The 16624-nt window shown below is 39.7% G+C and overlaps 1 protein-coding gene across 1 annotated transcript in view; it reads left to right on the top strand.

Annotated features, from left to right (window-relative positions):
• Positions 1–16624, top strand: part of CNTNAP2 (contactin associated protein 2) — a 908805-nt gene that overhangs the window by 554305 nt on the left and 337876 nt on the right. The window lies entirely within an intron of this gene.

Below are 16624 nucleotides of genomic sequence, written 5' to 3'. Positions count from 1 at the left end.
AACAATGGATTACAAAATAGTGAGAGTTTGGAGCTATTAGTATCTAGTTCTACACCTGCTTTAGTTTGGTCAAATGACAATAATTTGCAAAGAAGTCAATCAGAAACTTTGGGTCAGTATTACAAATTCCTGCCCATTTGCAACAGCTAAACCCAACAGCAAGTGCACAGGTGGCTTCGTGCAGCCAGCTAAGTGGGAGAGCAGTGCTGTCAGCCTGTAAATAAGCACTTTCAAAGGGGCAAAATGATTTTTATGCATGAGAAATATAATCTAAATGTGCCTGTACATTATTTCAGATCAAAACCCAAGGTCTCTTGGCTTCAATTCATGTTTAGCATATGTGGGAAAACAAAGGAGGCAAGAGCAGACTGAAGTAGGACGTTGATCTCTCTTAGTAGGTGTTCCTCAAAGGAGTTAACAGTAATTTACCATCCTTCTTTGGTAATAGGATATTATTGTCAGACTCTCTGTAATACAGTAATGCAAATAAAAGACAGAAAAAATGGAATTTGCTTTAAATGTAATAAATAACATTGTAGCTGTAGCAACAAATTCCCTCACATCCCTGTACTGATGTGATCAGGTATCCAGATTCAATATGATTCTATATATAAATGTTCTTGGAATATATAAATAGAATCATGTGGTCAGACAGGGATGGAAATAAGGTGATAAGTAGTTATTTTAAACTTGTGCTTGTTGCAGTCAGAATCTCCTTATTCATTTGAAAGCTTGGGTTTTGGTGGTATATTTCTTCTGCAAAGGCAAGGGAAGGGGGTTAAATGTTCCTGTCCTTCTGTCCTCATTGCTGCCACTAAGGTAATCTGGAGTTTGGACCTAAGAGTTGTATTAAAAGTAACCTATTCTGAGGCCTTGCTCACAGAAGCTTCACCTAGTTTTATGCCATTAAATAGTAATTGCAAACTGGATGAGCAGCCAAGCCCTATTCATGGCAACTGTGACAGAGAGAGGCAACTGATTTCCAGAAAGAGCAAAGGTAAAAGCTGAGCATTCTTTACTGGAAAGCAATAAGTAAGGCAAAGATAGGCTTTTATAATGAGAAACATTTCTGTTGATTGTGTAAAGGAGACAGAAATAATAGCACACTAATGTGGATAGTTACAATGTCTTAATAATATGCTCTAGATTGTCATATTCAGTATTTCCTCCACTGCCAAATGTTGAGCTCCAGGTTTTACTTTGCTGTTTGGCACTGCCAATTGATCCCTTTCATCACTGCACTATGCTAGCTTAGATCAGTTGAATATGCATCTTCTCAGGCTTTCTGAATCCAAAACTTGCACTACAAAGTTCAGTTCATGCTTAAAATCATAATTTGATTGGAAGGGGACTTTTGGAGGTCTTCTGGTCCAGCCAGTCCTTCCTGCTCACAGCAGAGCCGAATTCAAAGTTAAATCACTTGTGTGATTACTAATTTAGTGACATAGTACGATGGGTTTAAAGCCCTGGATAAGCTTTGATTTCAAACACAAGAAATGCTGCTACTGCCTTTCTTACTGCTTACCTTAGTTTGTGGCCTTTTCTTGCACTGGTACAGCAATGGGAGTAAAATGCAAATGGTGATATCTGAGCAGTCCAAGTGTTCACCCTCTCCTTAGTGTTCCAAAATCAACCCAGGAAGGCATTGTTGATATGAAGCTGCTAGCAACCTGTTCCTGAAATCCTTGGAGTCAGTAAAACCTTTGCCTAATAAAGGCCTTCAGGCTTTGGCTTCTGAGCAAAGCTTTGTTGGTGAGACGCTTTAAACGCTGAAAACAGCACAGTCAGAGGAACATCTCTAGATTTTGCACGTAACGTACTTGAAAATGAAATGACTCTCCCAAATAGGTGGCTCAGTTTGGTCATTGCAAGAGCAATTCCCTGCTCTGTTTCTAAAGCAAGGAACATTCCCCTGCATATTTTCAGTTTTCAAAGGCATAGAACCTGTGAAGAAAACATTGTAGATTCAATTAAATAGTATTCAGAAAAATCTGCCCAGCTCCTGGTCTTTTGTAGTATTCAAGAATAATGGCAGGGAAGTGTATGTTTATGATAGATAAGGTGGCAGCTCAGGCTGTTGCATAAGCAGTCAGTTGAAGCAATGGTTCCAATCTCTTATTAAGCCCAATGCCGTGGGATATTTTTGAGGTTTCTTTCCCTTCCACTGCTTCCTTGTGCCATCAAGGTCAGACTTGCCAGTAGCAATGATTCCTGCAATTTGTCCTCTTTTGAAACTCTGTCTAAATGCATTTGAGAGAATTTGCCTATGTTTCAAGGTCACAGAAAGCCCAGAGAGTCTTAAGCTTAGAAGTTTTGAGTGGCACGGTACTGCTAAGCAGTGTCAACTGCTCTGAAAATGATTTCCCGTCTCAGATTGACCTGGCAGACCCCTGTGTTAGTAATCTACCCTCCAAAAGCAAAGGCTTGTGAGGAAGTACATTTAAGGTAGCTGTTAAATCTGCATGCTTCTTACAGTTACGGCTTAGTCTCCCTAATGGTGGACTCAGCCCTTCTTTTACCTGTTCTCACTTTGGAAAACTTTCTATAAGCCATTAAAGTAATGAATATTTGAGATGTCCATCCTGGAAAGAGGCCTCTAGCTTCAAGCACTTGCTAACGGGTGGTTCGGTGTCAAAACAAATCTCCTGTCTACGCACTGAGCTGGGACAGAAAGTGCAAGCCTGCTGGAGAGTTTTGAACATCAAGGGCTCTTTACTTTGCTCAGTGGATGCAAACCTGAACACATAGTGTGTAAGATACAATATGCATACCTTGTGTAAAATATGCGTGTTTCAAAGGCAATGATCTTGTAGTTAAATGGAAAGTGAAATATGAAAGTCTTCCAATAATGTTATGATAATTGAGTTCAGTTCTCACCTGATCAGGAGATAAGCTGTTAGGGATTGTAGTGAAATCTAAATATTCCTATATAATTAGGGAGGCAAACTGCCAGGAAGACCTTTCATCAAAGACCCTTCTTTTAATGACAACAGCCATTAATGGCAACTCTACCAATGCAGTGTGGTAAAACAGTAGAAGGTGGTGATGACTAAACTGCCAGTTGTTGGTGATTTCCTTATCAAATGTCCTTGCTTTTGAAAGATAATTCCAGTCGTTAGGGTTTCTAGACTGATATCCTGGACCGTGTCAGCTTCACTAAGTCTAAAACTTCAGACGCTGTTCAGGTCTCTCATACTTTCAGATCAAAATGGGAGCCACATTTATCACCATGTGGCACAGAGCATGCTTCCTTGCACTGTGAATGAACACTTGTCTTAGCTTACTGTTGCTTTTTTCCTCTATTTATATTGAATAGAAACCTTGTATTCTTTCTTCTTTCTATCTCCCTCTCCTAAAGGGCACACAGATCAATTCCAGATATGTTGTTTGCCCCCTTGTTCTCCATCAAATGTGCATCACTTTCCTACATGCATTTCATACAATACAGTAACTTGCTGGGAGAGTCTCAAGCAGCTGACCCTGAGGGGTGTTGTGCACTGATATTTCTCTCTTTTTCCCCATTGTTCAGTGTATAACTGTGAGTCTGTAAAGATTTGCCTTTTCTTGGGTTTGAGCCCTTTTGACTTGCAGAGAAACCTCTAAAGATATAAACTCTGATGATTCAAAAGATTAAAGAGACAGCATTCAAGTGGTAATGTGAACATTAGCAGTATTTGGAGGTGCCCTGGTTTTGTTGGGGATAATTTTCTCCTAGTAGCTGCTACAGGACTGTGAGAACAGTGTTGGTTTTGGTTGTTGCTAATTAGTGCTTATCCTAAGTGAGAGACTTTTCAGTTTCCCATGGTCTGCCAGGGAGGGGCACAAGAAGCTGGGAGGGGAGGGTTCATGGCCAGGAGAGCTGACCTCAACTAGCCAGAGGGCTATTCCATACCATAGGAGTGTGTCATGCCCAGTCTAGAAACTGGGGGGAGTTGGCCAGGAGAGGTGAATTGCTGCTTGGGCATCAGTGAGTGAGTGGCGAGCAACTGCACTGGGCATCACTTGTTCTTCTTGGGTTTGATTTATCTATTTTCCTTATTATCATAACATATTATTATTATTGTTGTTATTTTTTTTTTCATTTTAGTTAGTAAATTGTTCTTAACCCACGAGTTTTACTTCTTTTTCCACTCCCTTTCCCACTGGGAGGGAGAGAAGGGAGCAAGCAGCTGCATGGGGCTTAGTTGCTGGCTGGGGTTAAACCACAACGGGGGGGAAAGAAGTCTTTTCATAACACTTCCAGTGGTAATTCTGTAATTTGCACTTTTCCCCATCAAAACCCCTCAAGATAATAGAGAATTGTATGAGAATTTTAATTTATCAGGGTTTCAGTAGGGTTTAATTGTTTACTCGAGCTACTGGAGTGGTTGTATTATGATCACCTACAGCACTAAAAGGAATTAAAGAAACCTGGCTCCCTGCTGTTTTAAAGATCCGAGTCTGCCTTTTTCAGTGCAGAAGAAGAACTGAACCCTAAAACGAGCTTGTGATTTTAGATTTCACTTTACAGATGCATAGTAGACATCCAAAAACCTCTGTTGAAGTTTGAGAGACATTAAAAGGAAATCATAGATGCATAATAGAAAAATATTGTCTACTTCATAAAAAACAAATGGAGGTTCTTAGTAAACCAGGTTATTTTATTCATTACAGATTTTATTTGCCTGTGGTTTTCTTTTTTCCCCCTCTCGTGCTGATCCACACTTTAAGTGAAAAGTACTGATGAGCTATGACATTACAATTTTGCCCATCACCTGTTTTGTCTACCAAAGTTTTCTGATGAAACAAAGTCTAACAATATTTGAAGCATAAAACTCAAACCATCATCATTTTACTGAATTCTTTTTGAACTGTATGTTTACAAGTGGATAAATATTTGTATTCTGGGATATTTTTCTAGTAAAGGAATGAGAGAGTATCTCCTTTTATAATCAAAGAGAATAAATTAATACTGGAAAGATAAGAAGCTTTCATATATTTGGATGCATGTCTGGCCTGAGGATACCTGAGACTCAGGAGACTTAGGCAACAGCTGGGCTAGCAGAATTCAGATTTCATACTCGAAGCTGTCAGATAACAAACAAAAAGATGGAAGTCTGGAGATGCATCATCCAGGTATGCATCAGGCAGAAAAAAGGAGGAACTGAGAAATCCAGAGATACCCAGTTGCCTCAGTGAAGGGACACTTTGAGTGCCTAAATGAAGAAACATTGCCAAGACAAGCTAGTGATCACCAGGGAGTTCTACAGGAAAAAACAAACAACTATGACCTGATTACTTGCCTCCTTTGTAAGCCCGTGTTCGAGAAGTATAGAAGTTGGGAAAGTGACAGCACTTTATAAAGTATGGCAGGAAGGCTCTAAGTATAAATCTGGTTTCTGAAATGGAGGTAAGTCAATAAAACTCTCATAAAGTATAGAAGTTTTATGCATGAAAATAAAGAATTTACCTAAACAACAGTTCTTGCAGAGGGGCTCACAGCTGCTCATTGCAGTCTGTGAGCATATGGATAAACAGCAGTCCAGCTGATAGATCTGAACTCCAAAAAGACCTTTACACTAAGTTCCTCATCATAGGTTCTTCCAGCAACTGAGACAAGGAGGGAAATGGGAGCTACTACAGTTATGTAAATCAGGGATGTCCCTCACCTTGTGAGTGTAGTGTGCATTTTGATATGGTCAGCTCTTCTCAGAAAGATACAGTAGAAGTAGGAAAGGCTTCTGGGAAGGGTGACAAAACTGACCAAAGCTTCTGTGTGAGAAGACACTAACAGAGGAGGTGCCTTATCTTACTCTTGGCTGAAGAGGGATGTGATCTGGGCTTGCAGTCATGAGTGGAATGGAAAAATCTTCAGTGTTTCTCCTAACCCAAGAATTAACAGCCCTATTTAAAATGAATGAAAGTGTATCCAAATGCCCAACACTGCTGCAGGTGAGAACAGTGTAACTGCCTTCAAAGAGTAGTTATGTCACTTCATAGAAGAAAAGACCATCAACAGCTATTAAATACAGGTAAGGTGTGCAAACTGGCTCAAGAGGTCCTTGTGTTGCACACCATGGGAATTTGGGAGAGAGTACACAGGGACACGGAGCATCTTGAGCTTGGTGTGTTCCTGTGGTTTTCTTGAGAGTTTACTGGTCTCTTCACAGAGAGCACATTGTTATCTTTATGTTTGTACAGGAATATGAATGTTGGAAAATAAAGTTGATATTAGAGAAAATGTGAAGTAATAAACAGAAGGGAAAGGTATCAGTGAGCCATGGCACAGAGATGTTTGAAAGAGAAACAAAGATATAAGATACAGATGGGCAGAGGGCAAATTGTGGAAGGAAATGGAGCGAAAACCTGGGAGAATGGAATTTGCAAAAGGGGAGAAAGCTTAAATATACTTAAAATGGAGACTTCTGTGAATGGTGAATGAACACATGACAGTGGAAATGGGAGAAAATGCTGGATATCAGAGCAGTGGGGGAAAGAAGCGGCTTCTCAAATGGTGTATTCATCTGCTACAGTTAACAGACTGGGCCAGTTGACAGTAGGTGAAGGTGCAGTGTCGCCGTGCTTCTCTTTACAAATCAGTCATTTGCCTTGACACAGTACTCTTTATGCAGATATGTAAACATGATTAATTACTACAAATTATTAAAACCATACCTTGAAAGAGAAAGTTCCATCAGAATGTCTAAAGCAGATAAGAGCTGCTGTGCAAATTGGTTCCAAGAAGACAGAGTTTCACAATTTAGGGCAATAGTGGGCAAGGGATTAGATACCAAATCAGCTAGGGGTGCTGTTTCCTACCCAGTGTGTTTGTGTAAGTGTCCATCATTGCAGGTATGAATATACTTTGATGGTAAAATTTGCCAGCAGGTATGCAGAAGAAAACTTTGCCTTTGTAACTGAAAGAGTTAAGTTGAGGGCTAAACATCTGAAAGGTCATATTTGTTGCTTTAATCTTAACAACATCCACGCTTGCCAACAGATATCCCACATATTGGATCTGTGGAGACCTACCAGCCTAAGGAAACAGGCAGAGATCCAAGATTCAGCCTGCGGTTTCCATGGAGAGTGGTAGGGATTTGCAGAGGCCAGTCAGCAGATGTGCCACAGTGGTGTCTGCTCACACCAGCTTGTGAAATCAATACAAGTAACTTAAAATACTGCTCAGTGTTTCAAGTATACTTGCATACAACCCAGATAAAGCAGGAGATGTTGTTCCTTCAGCCAGTAATATTATGATTTTTATCAGAGTAGTAATTTTAATGAATGATTCATGTTATGACAATTTTGCTTCCCCTGTGCCTGATCACTGGACAATATTTTAAATTGCTTTTAAAACATACAGTGTTGGAATTCAGTGCTGGTGTCGTGTCAGAAGTCTGCATGCTTTATGGAATATTTCAATGTAATTTTGCAGCACTAGCCATGTAGAGTCCTGAGGGAATACACACAGTAAAAAGGGCAGTCTAGAAATGTGGCTAACAAATTGGTTGCCTGTGTTCTTCTGTTGACATTCCTTACTCACTCAAGTTAATGGGCAGAAGTACACAATTTCCTCTAGGAGAAGTCAGCAGAGTCAATGCCAGTGTAAATTGCCAGTGCTTATTAGAAAAACATCTGTAGCTGTTTGGAAAGAGAAGTGATCAAACTTAATTGTAGAAATTTCTTTAAAATCAGACTTTTTGCATATTCTTTTAATTGTTGTTCTCTCAAAGAACTAGTAATAGAATGGCAGAGGAGAAAAAAAGGAAAGATCTGGTTTATATAACCTATCATTAGCAAAAACATCAAGCAAATTTGCCTGAGTACCTTAAGCCTGACTTTTGATCCCAGGGCAGATTAAAACCCCTGAATGTTAGTAATATGAGGAAAAGTATTGGAGAGCTCATGAGACAGCACCAATGGCCTAATCCTGCAGGTGCCATTGTGACGTTTGAAATGTTCCCTGTGTCCTGGAGAAAGGATCTTGCCCCCAGAGGAATGCTGTGAGCTACTCCAGAGCTCTCTGCCATTCCAGTTAGCTGAGCATGCCAAATCAGCAGGTGGAGGGGAGTCACTCAAGAATTGGATACCTCTGGGAGCATTGGCCTGCCTTGTGTCAGATTCACTCTTATGGCATTCAGTGCTTCACAGAGGGGTGAAAATAAATGGAAAGTCTATTGATACACCAAAGATATAATAAAAGTTCAGAAGACCAAACCTGTATGTGCCCTTGTAGGTAACCAATGTAAACCTTGAAGCATTGCATTACTCCACTGTAAGTATGGCACAAACATGATGAACAGACAGCCATCCACTTTCCTCAGTTCTCCTGAGGAATGTGAGCAAATTGCACACCAAAGGTTTCGTGCCACAACCCTGATTTGTAACTCTAAAGTCACCCTAAGCCACCATATGATTTCTAACGTTAATGTATCCAACTTCATTTTAAAACACTGTAAATCCCTTTCTTCTGTTATCTCTTTTGCTAAGCCTGTCCTGAGTTTCCCTCCTTGAATGAGTAGAAAATACTCTCTTTCTAATCTACTTATGTTACTGAAAACAGAGTACGTCAGGGGGAGGGAATGAAATAAATATGTATAAACATATCCTATGTGCATGGCTATTGTACTGAGTGTAGATAAGCTTCCCTTGACAAAAAGTGGGGTATGAATAATATTTTGGGAGACAGTTCTGGCACACGAAGCTGTGCTCAAGAAATTGGTTGAATGGTTTCAAGGTAAATGTTGCTCACAGCTTTGCTGCCTTGCAAGTATTTACAAAGGCACATTTCATTTCTAAAAGGTACAGTGTGTATCCTACAGGCACAAACCTGATTTCCCCCTTGTATGACAAGGCAATATTGCAGTCAGATAAACTGAGTAGTGAGCATCTTTGGTTTCCTATTGTAGTTAGCAATGTTTGTCAGGACGTGTGGTTACAATTTCATTCCTAAGTCGGGGTAGTTGATTTATGTAAGTTTCTGGTTTCCAAATAGCTATAGTGTTATTTTCTGAAGTCTTCCTTCTCTTGAGCAGCAGCTATACAATTATGATCACATGCATTCTGCTGTCTCTGGAGAGTCTGCCTCTCAGTCTCCAGCCAAGTGGTCTCTGGCTTGCATGTATCAGCATATTTGCTTATCTTCTACTTGCAAATTAAGTGACGGAACGGAATGATGTGGTTTCTTACCTCACAAGAATATGACTTAACAACGTACTGACGTAGTGAAATAACAGATTCTGGTTATAAATCGTGAGTTTGAGCTTTGGTAGCTATGGTGGGCTCAGAAATGAGCAGGTAGTGCATCTCCATCGTTGTGTTTATTGTTCCCATCATTAGATTTTTGCTTGGGATCATTGCTAGCTTGTATTTCCTGTAGTGCCTCATTTGATGGATTTCTTTGTCTTTCAAAATGGTGTAAGTAGCTGCTTTTTATCTTTGCCAATGAGATCAATTTGGTACAGTCTAGTTGAGGTGACTCGTAAGATGCACCCTGACAAAACTTTCTCTTTCCTGGAGGCTGGCACTGCTGTAATTGTGTATGTATCTTTTACATATCCCTGTCATGAACATCCACCTTTACATGACTGCAACAATGAACATTTGAAAGATCCATGACAATAATGGAGCTTTTGGAGTGCAGATTGTCTTTTCTATACGTGTATATATGTGTGTCCCTGCCTTGTGTGCAAGATTTCAGTTTTCATAGCCTCCAGGTGCACTTCTCACTCTGATAGGTCTTGACAAGGCATTTGCACTAAAGAGCTTTATTAGACTCTCGTGACTAGCCTAGAAATCATATAAGCCTTCACTGTCTTCATGGCTTAAGTGGAGATGCTTAAATTAATTCCCAATGTAAACCTAACTTCTTAAAAAGAAATTAACTGGGCTTTTAGTAGAAGGTTATGTTGTCTCTTCTAAAAGAGTTCAAATGCTTGTAATGCTTGTCTGGATTACAGAAGTTAAAGTCATTCAAACAGTAAATTTGGTCATTCTTAAGTCCAGGTCAAGAAATGTCTTTGTGTTCCATCTAGCATTGTCAGTCTCTGCCTTTCTCTGTCCCTGTTGTCTGAAAAAGAGGCCTCTGCTGACAGAGGCCTCTTGCATATAAGTGTCCTTGGATTTCAAGGCTACACATTAATGATTGGCAAATCAAGTTTCTTGCCAAGAAATTGTGTTTTCCTCAGATGCACTGCTCAGTCGAACCTGGAGAATCCCAATCTTGCTACTGATTGCTGTATGTACAGTTGCTTGACACAAGTGATGTCTTGCTTTCCCCCCTTCACTTTTTTCTCTCCTTTTTACTCCTGTTGTGCATACACTTGAAGGCAAATTGAGTACAAATATTCCTGTGTTTGTCTCCCATATCAGAACTGGATTGTAGTTCTTTATGAGCGTTACGACAAACATCAACATTTACCAAAATATTCCTGCTTACCAAATGTGCCCTTATGCCATCTTATCCACAAATGACAGCTTTGTGATCACCACCACGGGAACTAAATGTACTCATATGTAGATGTACAGAAAGAGAACTAAACTGACTGGTACTGTGCACAAGCACATTGATTTCTGATGATGGGAACCTGGCTGAAAGTAGAGTGACATGCAGGTACATTCTCTGTATGTAGCAACATTCTGTGGTGATTTGGACTAGTAAATCTATTCGTGCTGATTTCTGATGGCAATAAAAGAAAGCCTCTTGTTTTTTCCTGAGAAACATTGGTGATAATACATGTTTCACTTGCACTTCACATTCTCCTACTATGTCTAATATCTAAAGGAAAACAGCAAAAAAGAGAGGCATTATAGAGGAATTACATACACAGTCATTTGCAACCTGTCTGGCTAATTTGTTTAAGTGGTGTTTGAGTCATTATGTTTAAGGCTGGCTTTCAGTGGCAATGAGGACTTCATTCACTGCTTACCATCCTCTCAAGGTACACAGTTTGCTGATAATGAAATCAGACAACATGCAGCAACTGGTCTCTTGGGCTCTGTTGCCTGTGCTATTTAAAGCCACATTGTCAAGACAGTGCTACCTACAAGGTAAGAAGATAAGCAATTGGAGAGAATAAGCCTTTGATACTGAACCTCTGCATACACAGACTGATGTGTGTGCTTGCTTGGTTGAATAAGACTTGTAGGCTTGAACTGCAAATGTAAAAACATTCCCTTTTTTCAGTGATGTCTGTGATTGTAGCTACATGAAAACCTGTTTGAAGTCAGGTTCTCTCTTTACTGAGAGGTGTCCAAGTGTCATATTTTATTCCCCTTTCATTTGGTTACACATATTTGCTGATTTGATCAGTTGAGATACGAAATGCAGAAACTTGGTTTTTCACTTTAAACAATTTCAGAAGCTCCAAGCCATAATCAGAGAAAATAATTGTGTTTGTCTTAGTCTCTTTTCAAAACCAAGAAAAGCTTAAATTGTTATTCCACTAAGATACAACACTGAGAATCAGATGGGTGTGCTCAGTCAGTGAACAAGTCAGTGATTCTAAATAGCCATGTAAGCCTCCCCATTCTCAGCTGTTCAATTTACTTTAGCTGAATTGCTTCCTAAAATGTTTTGTCCCTCTTCCATTGATATTCATTTGCTGGGTTATGCCAAGCTCTCAAATTCCAGCATCTCTGTAATAACCTTTATGGCTATGCTCTTTCCCTTACCTCCCCTGCAGAAAATACTACGTTCCAAATTACAGCAGTCACCCTGGTCTTACACAACCCTAAATCCTCCCCTAAATCCTGCACCCCACCTTTTGACAGAGTTCAGCTAGAGTTGAATGCCTCATCTGTTGCAGAGCTTCATGAAAATGCCTGTATTTCATAGGCAAGGAAAACACCTCTGCCAAGGGAATCCATTCTCTTCCCTGTAACCAAGAAGTCTGTTTGCCCCAGGAAATGGAAGTGTAGTCCTGCAGAAGGATTTGTTAAAGCATTTGTTTGTGTAGCTTGGCTCACCACAGCAGAGAGGGAACGAAAGGAAAAGGGCTGGAGAGAGGCATCCCTACTTTGCCATCTGAATGACAGTCTGCAGAGCATGACCTCCACTAAGCTGTTGCCTCTTCTCACTGGCTCAGAGTAAATATTACTTTGGGTTTGTGATTAAGAGACAAAGAGCAACAGAAGGAGTAGGAGACACAGAGGTCAGATGTAATTCTCCTGTCTTCTTTTATCTCTTCCCTTCTCAGCCTCTTCCCTCGGACGCATCCTGTACTCCTTTTAACTGCCAGTGCATTGTGCTGTTCAGAGTTTCAACTCTACAGGCAAATCTTCCAAATATAAATGTATTTTAACGTTTGGTACTTTTCGAAAACAGCCTGAAGTCTGTCTCTGAACAGCCTGCAAAGCAGATAACACGAACAGAGTGGACAGTAGGGCCATTTACATTAGAATTGATTTTCCTTTTCTTTCCCAATGGACTCTAGAATCTGGAATTTAATGCTGGTACGTACAGACAAAGTGAAAGAAAAGTCTCATTTTTTGTTTATTTTAACAGATCTGTTTCAATAATTTATGTTGTTTAAACGAAACTCAAATAGCTATAAGAAAAAAGGAACACCTGGCGAAAGCAAACAACACAGCAGGCAGAAGAAGGGCTACCTGAGAGGAACACAAAGTCTTTGTGGTTACAGTTTAACATTTCATTCAGCGTCTTCAAAACCAAAATGTGGTGTTTGGGTTTTGGGTTTTTGTAATTGTAAAAGGAAATTGAAGTTGAGTGAATTTTTCTAATATTCTGCTGTGCTCATTCCTTGTTTTGAGTGAGAAGATTTGTCACAGAATGGAGGCTGGATGAGCTGAGAAGATAGAAATGCACCATAACCCAATAGCTGGAATTCTTTTCTTTGCTAATTGTACGAGGTTAAATTGATAATATCTTCATCTCCTTTTTCTGAGGGAGAGAGCACATCAGGTTTAGAAAAAGATAGCAAAACGATGAGCCTTTCTAACATTCAGTTCTTAGGAGCAAGAGGCAAAGAGACTGCAGTTTCTTTCCATTTAGTGAAATGCTTGCACTCGTAATAGCTTTAAATAATGATGGAGCTAACAAACAATGGATTGTGTTGTTACTGTTGTATCCAAGCAAGTGGCATCACTAATCTATTTAGAAGTGGAGGGATCAGTAGTCATCTTGCAATATTTACTTTTAAAGTATAGTGACTGTGTGATTTTCCCTCGTTAACCTGTTTTTATTTCCTCTTGCCTTCACCTAATAAATAGCAAAAAAATGCAACTAATAAGAAAAGTATTAGAGTGTGTTTAGAGTTGCATATCTCCACATGTATTATCAAATGAAATGGAAGAGAATAGGTAAAATATGTTAATCGCTTCTGTGGTTTGTAGTGCTAACATTTTATGATGAGTTACTGTGTCTTTTTTGCACGATGAAGACAAGGACAGCCTGTACTATGAATTTAGTGACTGTTTGTAGGCATTCCAGTAAGCCCTACAGAATTTAAGGTACTTAATTTTATTGCTCAGCTACCATAATTTTATGTGAATTTAAGAACAAACAGAACTCCAAACAAACTAATCAAGGAAAAACTGATATTTGGAAGCTATGCAAGTGATTAAGATATCTCCTTAAACATCCATCCATGAGCATCCTCAGTATTGTACCTATAGAAACCATGGACATGGTGATATACTTTCCACCAATCATTAATACCCTTAAGGTAGCTTTCGAAGTCTGAGAAGGAAATGTCAGGTGTTGAAAACCTGGAAGTTACTGCTGCAGAAGTGTCAGAATAGATATATAGGATGCATTGAATATCTAAGTGCTCTTCAAATCCAGTCTCTTCAACTATTTAGAGGTGTTTATTATCAGCAGAGCTCCAACAAAGTCTGTGCAACCAGGGGATAATTCCGTTTTCTTGGTAAACGTCTGTGGAGGTTGGTGCTTTCTTGTTATGGCTGATCCAGAGTAGAAGAGCTAAGTGAGAAAATTAGGAATACTGGAGAATGTGCAGTGAAAGGCATGAAGCCGGAAATAATGTGTTTAAGGTACCTGAACCAAAACTCAGTTCCAACCCAGTGCAGTTTACCGCAAAGTGGTGTCTTGTGATCATAGAAGCTGTAGCTCACAGTGCTTTAGCTTAGGTGGTTAACCACTCAACACTGAAACGCTTTGCTTTGGTATCTTTGTTACCTGGACACCAAAAAATATTGTTGATTAAAATAGAAATCTCTTCAGTAGATGTTGTTGGAAGTAAATCATGTGAGCCTGTAGCTGAATATATCCAATCACTTCATTGCTATTTGTTTTGATTGAAGTAAATTCACCTTAGTGATACTATACCCAGAATTTTGCAATACACAAAAATACAAGATAAATTCATGTAGGAGCAGCAAATAAGATGACACAGTTAATGCCATCAGGGTAATTTCCACACTGTACATCTCCTAAAGGCAGTAAATAGTGATGGAGTATTTTATGCCACTCGTATCTCCCTAAGTGTCATTCTCTCCAGCAGTCTCAGCATTATTTATCTTCATGGGGGATTTTTGGTAGAAGTGAAGTAGCAGTAACTTTGAAAATCTAGTGTACATCCATTCTGTTTGTTTAATAACAGAAAGCCTATGAATAACATGTATTTTATGGGTAGTGTAATGCACAGATTTGCTGCAATTTAATCACGATGCGGCTTTCTGTATTTTCTATCATATCCAATAAAATAAGATACACATTGCAGTAAAGTGTTAGATTGACTTAAATTAGCCACAACTGGTAATAATGATCCTTTTTACTACTTCTCTTCATGTCAGAAAGTGATGATTGAAACTTGCTGCTGCTGCTCTTGTTTCCAGTTGTTTGAAGTAGAATTTTGTCTAAAGAGGAAGATTGGGGCAGCTTTTGAGTTCATTCCAAAACAAGAGTTCTTGCTCATTTTGTGTTTTAGTGTTTCAGTCATGTACACACCACCCTTTTTGGATGGGAACTTAATTATAAGGGTAATAAAACCTTCATCTAAAATGAGCAGAAGGTATTTTCATTGCTTTTCATTTGTTAGATATCAACCAAAATATGTTGCTAATTTAACTGTTCCTCTGCAGGGAAACAGTTGCCTTTGTTCCAACCCCAACTGGGGCATAACACTGTGCTTAAATGATTTGTGTTAAGTGAACATGTCTTCAAACAGTTTTAGTGTCCCATTTCACCGTGTTGTTTCTATAACTTTATTACAGTCTCCGAGTCCTGATTTATTTGACTTCTCTGCCAATCCAAAAGAACAATCCCACAGCCTAGAATCTCCTTCTCAGAGATGTTTATGGCTCCCTGTGATAGCAGCACAGTGTTGCTCCAAAGGTGATGTGCCCTCAAAACAAACCTTTGCCCCATTTCTTGAAATACCTGTTAGAGACAACTTTTAGCATGATCACTTCTTAGTTGCTGTAACATCCCTGAGCTCTGACGGTGAGGGCTTACTGAAGCCAGTCAGGGAAATCTAGCAGCTACTAGTAGGAATTTTAGCTGATGGGCAAGGCTGCTGTGGAAAATGTGAGAAAATATTACTGGCTATATGAATGTTCTTGCAAAGTCTTTCATTTAAAATGGTTCTTAATTATATTTTGAGAAGACTTATATTGAGGAGGCTCCTTCCGTGGAGGCTCCTTCCTTGGAGGGCTTCAAGACCCGCCTGGACATGTTCCTATGCAACCTGATCTAGGTGACCCTGCTTGTGCAGGGGGGTTGGACCAGATGATCTCTAAAGGTCCCTTCCAACCCCCACCATTCTATGATTCTATATGCTCTCTCTTCACAAATAGCTGCTTCTGTGCTATTGATGAAGACAGTAAGGTATTGGGGGTCGGGAAGTTGGGTAGGGAAGTGACAGGAGGAATGGGAGCTGTTGAATCCCTTTTAGCTACCAAAACAGACATACAGGACGTTTTTTTTCCCCTTGTCAGTCTAAGAACTGTGTGGCTAGTCATCTTCCTAGCTGAAGTCTGCAAAGCCAAGATGCATTTTTCAGAGTTTGAACTTTCCTTACCAATAAACTGTTGTTAGTTTCTCTCCCTCTCATCTTAAACAGATTCTGGTCTAAATTACTTCCTTGAAGCTTTTCAGGGAGTTAAAGATTTATAAGTAGTGAATTAGACTCTCCACTGTGTTATCGGGGACATTTTTCTCAAGTAAATTGGCACATTCACTTCTGAAGGGCATTCAGTACAACAGCTACATACAAACATCCTCTGTCTCCCTGCCTTTTAGCCTGAGTCAAGACACTAATTCATTCTCATCTCCTGTGAACCACCTTCAAAAAGACAGGCAAATGAAGGTATTGGGAACAAAAAGTGAAAAAACTGCAGAATGTCCTCCCATTCCTCAGCAGTGGGCCAGGACATGAGATTTTAGGGCTAATTTGAAGTTTGTAGAAAGTTTCCAGCAGAGGTATTTATTGCCCCACAAGCCTCATTCTTGAGGAAGCTGAACTGGACATTCACTTTGTGGAATACATGCAGTATATTTTTCTCTGAAGAATCTGAGAAGCGTGAATGTGATTCCTGAATTATACCAAGGGCACTAATCCTTTTGCTCTACTCTTTGTCTGGAGAGAGGAGTCATGAGAACCAGCAACAAGAGTACTGGGAGAGGGAGGAGGGTAGCAGCAGGCTTCCATCCTGTAGACAAATA

This window comes from Colius striatus, chromosome 5, assembly GCF_028858725.1.
Source record: "Colius striatus isolate bColStr4 chromosome 5, bColStr4.1.hap1, whole genome shotgun sequence".
In the NCBI taxonomy this organism is placed as follows: Eukaryota; Metazoa; Chordata; class Aves; order Coliiformes; family Coliidae; genus Colius; species Colius striatus.
Note: the sequence above shows the minus strand (reverse complement) of the source record. Positions and strands in the feature narration are given on the sequence as shown.